Source organism: Equus quagga, chromosome 8, assembly GCF_021613505.1.
Source record: "Equus quagga isolate Etosha38 chromosome 8, UCLA_HA_Equagga_1.0, whole genome shotgun sequence".
In the NCBI taxonomy this organism is placed as follows: domain Eukaryota; kingdom Metazoa; phylum Chordata; class Mammalia; order Perissodactyla; family Equidae; genus Equus; species Equus quagga.
In genome coordinates, this window is record NC_060274.1 from 121,095,842 (window position 1) to 121,104,611 (window position 8,770).

Below are 8,770 nucleotides of genomic sequence, written 5' to 3' on the forward strand. Positions count from 1 at the left end.
CTGATTGGAGTTGCTCCTCAAGCTTTGCATTAGATGTAGAAATCTTCAGAGTTCCCAGCATGTGGAGCTATAGAGGGCAGCTGGGGATGATGCCCAAGGACAGGATAGATTCCAGCCCAAGCAGTCTTCTTGTGACCAGGTTGGTGGACACAGAGACACTGAAGCCAGAAGGGAGGTCAAAAAGGAAAGTGAGTGTAAGGACTTGGAATGGTTATGCAAGAGCAAATCTGGGTCCAGGAGCTATTCTCAGTGGCAACAAGAACCCTTCTCAACTTACCTGTGTTCCTGTGAACAGTCAGCTTACTGTCAATGTCCTGAAGAAAGGGGGAGAGGGAAGGGGCCTGCCCTGAGAGACTGCCTCACAGACTTCCTCCCTCTCTCCATCTATGTCCAAGTCCAGTGGAAAAAAGCCAAAGAAATGAACTCCCTCTAATAAGAAAGATGACTCTCCAGTTCTGATCTTTCTGGGTGGAGGATCCACCTCTCCTTATTCTGGAAAAAGAAAAAATGTCACATTTGTATCATGCTTATTTCCTTTCAAGGAATTTCATAGACACTATCTCATTAGAGGAGGGAGAAAATTGAGGCTGAGTCAGACCACACAAGGTTTATCCAATGTCAAGTATTTCCTAAGTCTGACTCCAAGAGTTCTCTCTCCAAAACTTATACTAGGTTGGCTCGTTCATTTTAATTCTGGTGGGAGAAGTACTCTATTCATTATTAATATCACCACAGTCAAACACGTATCTGAAATCCTACTTTACCAGTACGAGTTGGGTTCAGATCAGTGGAATGATTTTGAAGGCTTTGGCTTGTGAAAGAGGCCAAAAAGAAGATATCTATTTCACACATCCTTGGAAAACAATTTTAAGATACCTAGGTTGTCAAAATATTTACTCTAAAGTTCTAAGAAAAACAATGCAGCTGTTTATTATTTCTTATAAAGCTAGTGTATTATTTTTTAAAATCAAATTTATAGTATAGAGTTATATTTTTTATGATCTACTTGTGCCTTTTATTTTTGAGAACCTTGCATTAAAAATAGGTATTGCTGGGGCCAGCCCAGTGGTGCAGTGGTTAAATTCGCTTGCTCCACTTTGATGGCTCAGGGTTCACAGGCTCGGATCCAGGGTGTGGACCTACACACTGCATCATCAAGCCATGCTGTGGTGGCATCTCATATACAAAATAGAGAAAGACTGGCACAGATGTTGGCTCAGCGTCAAACTTCCTCACCCCCTCTAAAAAAAATAGATATTGCTTATGCACATTTTATAGGACATTAGAGTATTTATCTCACTACTTTAAATTATTTTAAAACTTCATAGTACTTTTATTTTCTGGTACATTCTTGGCCACATAGAGGGTTAATTTAACAACAATTTTTAGTTGGAAAGCCAGCCTTCTATTTATAATATAGTACTTATCAGAAAATATGAGTTATATAACAATGTACTCTTTGATAACGTAAATTTGGAAGGTATATTATGGGTAAATGTTTTTTCTTAATTTGGGAGTGAGTTTCTTCTGCTGAAGCTTTTAATTTCAACTACTCAAGCAGCAAAACATTTTATCAATGATGAATGACTTTCAGGTCTATTAGTGTTACTGGACAGAGCTGAAGTAGGCCCATATTTTGTAAACATAACCACATTATAACTGAACCTCCTTGGCTTCCTTCTCTGGCCTTCCTGCCAGGATGGAATTGCATCCTCCACACAAACCATAAATCCCAGTTGACTCACAGGTAGTAGGTTTCACTGTGGAGTTTGATAGGTTGAGGGAAGGAGGCTACCTCATACATCACACCGAAAACCTTCCTAAAAATCACCCTAAATGTCTCTGATCTTCCCCTGAAATCCTTTACCCCTTTCCAGTTACCTCTTTCCCCATAGCCTAGGCATTCTCAATCAGATGTCCAAGCATGATTTTGTTTAGGGAAAGAGCGATGTGAAGAAGTAGGCATCCTGTGCAGAGATGAAGGTGATGGAAGTATCTGTGTTCTCAGGGCTGAGGGTCTGATATCTGATTCCCAATATGATATATGGCATGTGCCTAGCAGCAGAACCATGGAGTCCTGCTGTGTGTTTTGGACAGGTTCCTGGCTTCACTCCTCTATGCCCAACTCTACAATCCTCCTTGAGGTTCTACACATCTTTTACTATCCCTTATACATGATTTTTCTGCTTCATTGACTTGAGTGGGTTGTTATTAATTTTTTAATGCAACCCACACTCTGATTGATCTGCCCTATTGATCTCAACTTCAACCCCCAAGCCTATTGTCAGTCTTTCTGTCATTTCACTCCACTAGCCTTCCAATCTCAGACCTCCCTTACACAACAGGAAAGAGAGGCAGAGGGCAGTCCAACAAAACAAAAAACCCAGCCATCTTGGGACGCTCAATTCATCCAGGAACAACAACAACAAAAAGCAAGAGCAAAGATACAAGAGTTTGGAGACAAATGTACCCAAGACCATCCCAAGCAGAGGTAAAAATGGAACCTTCTTTCTCCTTTCGTTTTATTGCAACCAACACCTCCCTGGCCCAAACCTTAACATATATACTCTCTTTCTTCCAAAGTATGTCACCTCAAGTTATAGGCCTTGAAGTGTAAGGCTAAAGATTTTCTTTGCCTAGAACACTTCCACATCTAATCCTGCTGACCAGAAAAGATCTCCCATTAATGATGCCTTAATGATAGTAGGTAACAGTGCCAGATAGTACTCTAAGCACACTTCCTATATTAACTTTAATTATAACATCAGGTGATGCGAAACAGGTACTAATAGCAACTCCAGATTATCCAGTGAAGACTCAGAGGCCTAGAGAGGTTAGAGTAACTTGTCCAAAGTCAATTAGGACTTTGACAGGCCAGGATTCAGATCGAGGTAGCCTGGCTGAATGACCAAATGATAATCATCACTCTGCCAACTTTCCCCAAGAGCCCAGCCTTGTCTCTACAGGTGCCATGTGCCAGCAACGTTCAATTGAAGGACTTCACTTTCCTCTTCACAGATGTGTGTTTAATTGTAATGACACAGGATGGGTTAAATTCACTCTTTTGATGTTTCCCACAAGGTCAGTGACTTTTTAGGGAGCAGCTGAGATCTGGAGACAACTTGGACCTCCATGATAAGGCCCTGAGACCAACACACCAGAAGCAGCCAGAGGAGAAAGCAGATGCTGCAGGGCATGTGGGCACTAGGAGAAGCTAGCTGGGCCACCCGAAGGATTAAGGAAGAGCATATGGTTAGGAGGCTTTCTCCTCCCATTATAAGATGAAGAAGGTTCAGTTGCCCATTGTCAGGAGGATCATAGAAATCTTAATTCTCCACCATGTGGGACTGGAATTTCAGAAGCTCTAGGAAAAAAATGTAAGTCATTAATAGAAAGGTTGAACTGTTGTCTATATGTCAAATTTTCAGAGAAATGTGGTCTCCAAAAGGGCTACAATAGTAATACTCCTGTAAGTAGGCCTTAGCTTAGTAGCCAACAACTGTCTCATACAGAGAGAAATTTCGTTGAAGATTTAATCATCATCTTTCAGGTTTGCTTCACTTTTTTTTGTCTAGTCTGGATGACCAGTTCTAGTTCTTTCCCTTTGCTAGAGTGAAACTGCTAATATTTCAAAATCTAGCCATCTCCCCCTAGTTGGAACTTGCTACTTCAGGGAAAAGGACCTGTGCATTCAGAGAAAATGGAGCTCTCCTATCTTAGACATGTGTACATGCTCAAGTTCAAGGCATGGAAGATAGTAGCAGGAAGTAATGATGGAGCTCTGTGGAGTGGGTGCAGATGAGATCTAGAACCCAAGAAGAAGGATCACATTTAAGCAGGAGGAGGGCAGCCTCTTCCGCTGTGAAGGGCTGGAGTTGCTGATACACAGGGCAGAGGTTCTCAACCTTGGCTGCACCTCAGAATCACCTAAGAGGAGCTTTTACAAATTCCAGTGCCCCCCCTTCACCAAGACCAATTAAGTCTGAATCTTTAGAGGCTGGGCCCAGACATCAGTATTTTTAAAGCTCTTCAGGTGATTCCAGTGTGCAGTCAACTGAGGGACCCACTGAAATAGATGCATTGTTGGGCAGAGGGTCATTTCTGGCTGAGTTTGGATCTGATGAAATTTCCTGGCACTGATACAAAGAATTGTGAGATTTTCTTCAGCAGTTCTAAGCACTCACAAATTTGCATTTGAGAAATTACACACACTGTCTTAGGTATCCTTTTTAGAGTTCCTGTTTGTATTAATCATGTTTTTATTTTTTAACTTTATGATGTTTTGACATCTTGGGGATCTTGCTGCCTGGAGAGAGGCTCCCCTCCCCGAGCTACCTAATTCCTAGAGACAGTAAACCAACTTTATTTTGGGTCACCTTTTCCTATGCAAACCCACCAATCCAAAGCCCATATCCCAACATCCTCCTTTATCTAACTCTCAGACACCAAGTCACCATCTTCCCTGCCCTATCACCCCTGGGCCAGTTCAACCTGACTGGACAGCTGGAGACCACTCCTATAGCCCAGAGCCCCCCCCAAAGTATTCAAATTATCCAAGCCTAATCCCAAGCTTCCCTACCTTTCCTGGCCCATCCTTCCCACAGAAACCACAATAAAGGCTGAGGGCCATGCTCTCTCCTTTCTCTTCCTGCCTCCTGACTGACCTAGCACTTCTCCATGGGCCCTTCATGGTCTGGTGTGCCCCCTTCTCCTGGGAGCTGGAACTAATAAATTCTCCTTTCAAAGGCAGTTGTCTCTGCATCTGTCACCTTACCATACCTGGTGAAAACAAATCCCAGGCACAAATTGTGAAACAGTGTTAAAGATTTCAGCACTTAAAATGAAAGCTAATGTTACTTCCCACTCTGGCAGGTGGTTTAACATGATTTGAGCTGGTTCTCCACATGTTTTCAGTACTGGCTGGGCCTGGCACTCACCACTGCATGATCTCTGGCTGGACAGCATTTCTGGACCAGGGCTTCGTTGTTGGGCTGCCAGGCCTTCGCACAGGCTTTGCTGAGGTTCACACAGGTGAGAGTGGTGCTCTGGTGGATTGGACATCTCTAAAGTCATCTCAGCATCATAGTATTCTGGAAATAGTAGTATCATTTGGAGCTGTAGATCACTCCATCCTGGAAACTCTCTTTCCTTGGTTTCCCTGACACCACGCTCTCTTGGATTCTCTTCTACTTTTTTGATTGCTTTTTTTTTAAAAAAACTCCCTGTGCATTCCTCTTCTTCTGCCTAGCCTTTATTTTTATTTTGTAAGCATTTCTTGAATAAGTAACACACTCATATGTATGTTAGGAAAGTATTCAATGAAAAGTATAGGTGTTTCCAACCTTTGTCATCTAGTTCCTTAGATTCTTTATTTGGTTACAAGTGTGTGTGTGTGTGTGTGTGTGTGTGTGTGTAAAACACATAGGACATACACAAGCACATACAATCTGTAAGTACACACATTATATTCTATGTGTTTTTATACATAAACTCTATCATACTGTAACATTGATTTATTCACTCATTCTTTCAACAATTTGCTGAGCAGCTACCTCCTACCAGACTCTGTTTAGGAACAGGGAAACCATGGTGAGTGAAGTCAACCATTTTCATAAAGTTTATATTCTGTTGGGAGGAACAGGCAATTAAAACATTAAAAAAGAAAGTCAGATCACTTCCAATAATGAGAGACGATTAGAAATTAAAGCATGGTCATGTGAGAGAGGGCAGAGAGGTGACATATTGGGTGAGTGGCGAAGGCCTCTGTGAGGAGTCGCTATCTGAGTCAAGAAGCATCTGAATGCCAAGGAGCCAGCCTGTGAAGGTCTGTGGCAGGACCACGCCGGGAGAGGAAATAAGTGAAAAAGCCCAAATCAAAGATGTGCCAGAATCAAGGAAGATCCTTAATACACACTGTTATGCCCGCTGCTTTTTCACTTACCAACACACCTGGGAGGTGCTTCCATCTCTGTCACAGATAAAACTGCTTCATTCTTTCTGGCAGCTGCATAGGCTTCCATTATGAGGATAAACCATAATTTATTTAGTCAATCACATAATGATATTTAAACAATTTCTAATCTTTTGCTGACCCAAGCAATGCTGGGATGAATATTTTTGAACACACATATTTACCCACAAGGCAAATACATTGGCAAGGTCAAACTCTGAAAGTAGTGTTACTGGAACAAACGATATGTACTTTTAATTCTAATTGATATTTAATTGATGTGCTCAATTGACCTCCATAGAAGAGAACAAATGTATACTACCACCAACAATGAATGAGGGTGCCTACTGCACTCTCCAAACTGTGTTCACCTTTTTGAACATTGTCAAAATAAATGATCCACCTAGCATTGCATAATTTCATTTTGCATTACTCTTATGAGTGAAGTTGAAATTTCTTGCCTATGTGTAAAAGCTATTTGCATTTCCTTTTCTGTGAACACTCTATTCATATCCGTTGTCCATTTATCTTTGTGATTATTAGTCTTTTTCTTATTGATTGGCAAGAATCCTTTAAATATTAATGAAATGAGCCTCTTGTACATATTAGATATAGAAGTTTGTCTTTTCTCTTTTCATTTTGTTTAAGGTAGTGTCCCAGACATATTTGTATATAATTAATAAATTATGTACAAATTTTTTGTATATAATTAATAAATTGTGTGTTTTGTGTCATGCTTAGAAAGTCAGTCCAGCTTTCAATGTTGGTCCCATTTTAGAAATGCTCTCTTCCTCCTCTGCTCACTCTCTCTGTGGATGATTTCAGCCATGTCAGTTGCCACTGATATGCTGCTGATTTCTAAATATGTTTTTCTGGCCCAGATTCTCCTGACACACACCTAACTACCAACTATACATCTCCACACCCCATGTCAACATAATCAGTACTGAACTCATCACCTCCACCTTGTCCTGCCTTCAAACGGGTTACTCGCCCTGTGTGCTCCACCTCAATGAGCCCAATCTGTCATCTTTTCCAGGACAGATAATCTGCATCATCCCTGAATGCTTTTTCTTTTACTCCTAAGCACTTATCTGCACTAAAGTCTCTTATACTTACCTTCTAAATATTTCTCCAATCTATCCATTTCTCTCCATTTCCATTATCACCTACCTAAAATGGGCCAACGTTATCTCTAACCTGTATTTCTACCTTAGCTTTGTAATAAATATACTTTTGTCCTTCTCCAATTCATTCTCTACACAGTAGTCAGTGTTTAGATTGGATCATATCACTGACCCTGCTTAAACATCTTCAATGGCTTCTCCTTCTTCTCCTCCTCCTCCCCTTTCCCCACCCCTTCCACATTTTTCTCCTTCTTTAGGGTAAAGTCCAAACTCTTTAATATGACTTACAAGGCTTACATGATCTGGCCCCTATTTGTACCTCTGGCATAATTTCTTAATACTGGCAATACACAGCATCCCTCACCACATCACCACCAATCAGAAGCAGTCCTATTGACAAGTTCCTGGAATGTATCATGGTCTCTCTTGCCTTGGGGCATTTGCACATGCTGTTCCCTCTGCCTGGACTCTCCTCTATCAGCTGTCTTTGTCTGGCTCTGGCTATCCCTACTTGTCTTTAGATCTTATATGTTACTTCTTCCATAAGCTTTTCCTGATGCTCCCACCACCCCAAGTCCAGGCTAAGTGCTTCCCTCAAGATCTCGTATTTTTCCCACCGTACTATTTATCACATAGTAATGTGATGCCAATTTATTTGTCTGAATCCCTTAGTAGATTTCAGACTGCACCTGGCCTCATCTTCATTCCTTCAGTCACTTGGATTGAGGTGCTAGGAATACAGTGGCATTTTGATCACAGTTGAATCCTTAACTGTCTAGTGCTTGGCATGGAACTATCACTCAATAGACATTTATTTGTTGCACATATGGATGAATGAATAAATTCTGGGATTTTCTTAGTATAGCCTAGCATTTGTACTTGAAGTACTATGCCAATTTGTTCCCTTTAATATACTAGGAGATACTACCGTCACACTGTGTAGAAACAGTAACATCAAGGGAATTTATTTGCTCTGGTCAATTTTACAAGGCAATGTGGATTAGTAATGACACCTCACTTTATCTTGACACTAATATTTCCTCCAAGCTGCCGGTGGATTAAAGTCCCTCGGTGCACTCCTACTCTTGTACTGCACGGATAAAGCAGCGAATCCACCTCTGTGAAGCTTGCTCCAGTTCCCCTGCACTGTACTCCAGAGCGATCGGTAAGCAGATGGTTTTCAGGCAAGTAGGACCCAGGCCTTTATCCTGGGGACGGAGGATAAGAAGAAGTCTCTCTCATTCACTGATGGGGCTCTAATATTATCTTAAATAATTTTTTATATATGAAGGAAGATGTATTGAAAATGATTATGAGAAACTTGGAAAATATACAATTAAGAAAATAAAAATCACCCATAATCTCATCACATAGAGAGCAATTATTAACTTTTGGAGGGTGAAATCGCCCCTCCATGGTCTCAGTGGCTATCTATAGTTCCAAATCTGCCCCTCTTCTTGAACCTCTCCCTGAGCTCCGGATTGGTGTATTTGCCTCCTCAGTCAGTACCTTCACCCTTGTCCTGGCAGTATTTTAACTCCACGTGTTCAAAATGGAAGCTCTATCATCCCCTTTCTCCACTTGCTCCTGCTCCTGTGTTCTCCTTTCCAGCGAATGGCAACCCGCCGCCCCACCCCGCCCCCCCCCCGCCAGTGACCTAGATTAGAAATGATCCTTAACTCTTCTTTCTTCC

The 8,770-nt window shown here is 41.5% G+C and overlaps 1 long non-coding RNA gene across 1 annotated transcript; it reads right to left on the reverse strand.

Moving 5' to 3' along the window:
• Window positions 1-5,041, reverse strand: LOC124244236 (uncharacterized). The gene is made up of 3 exons (XR_006889918.1): window positions 4,938-5,041; window positions 278-492; window positions 1-158 (listed from the first exon to the last, which is right to left on the reverse strand). It is a non-coding gene; the product is annotated as an uncharacterized LOC124244236 (long non-coding RNA).
• Window positions 5,042-8,770: the final 3,729 nt, after the last annotated feature.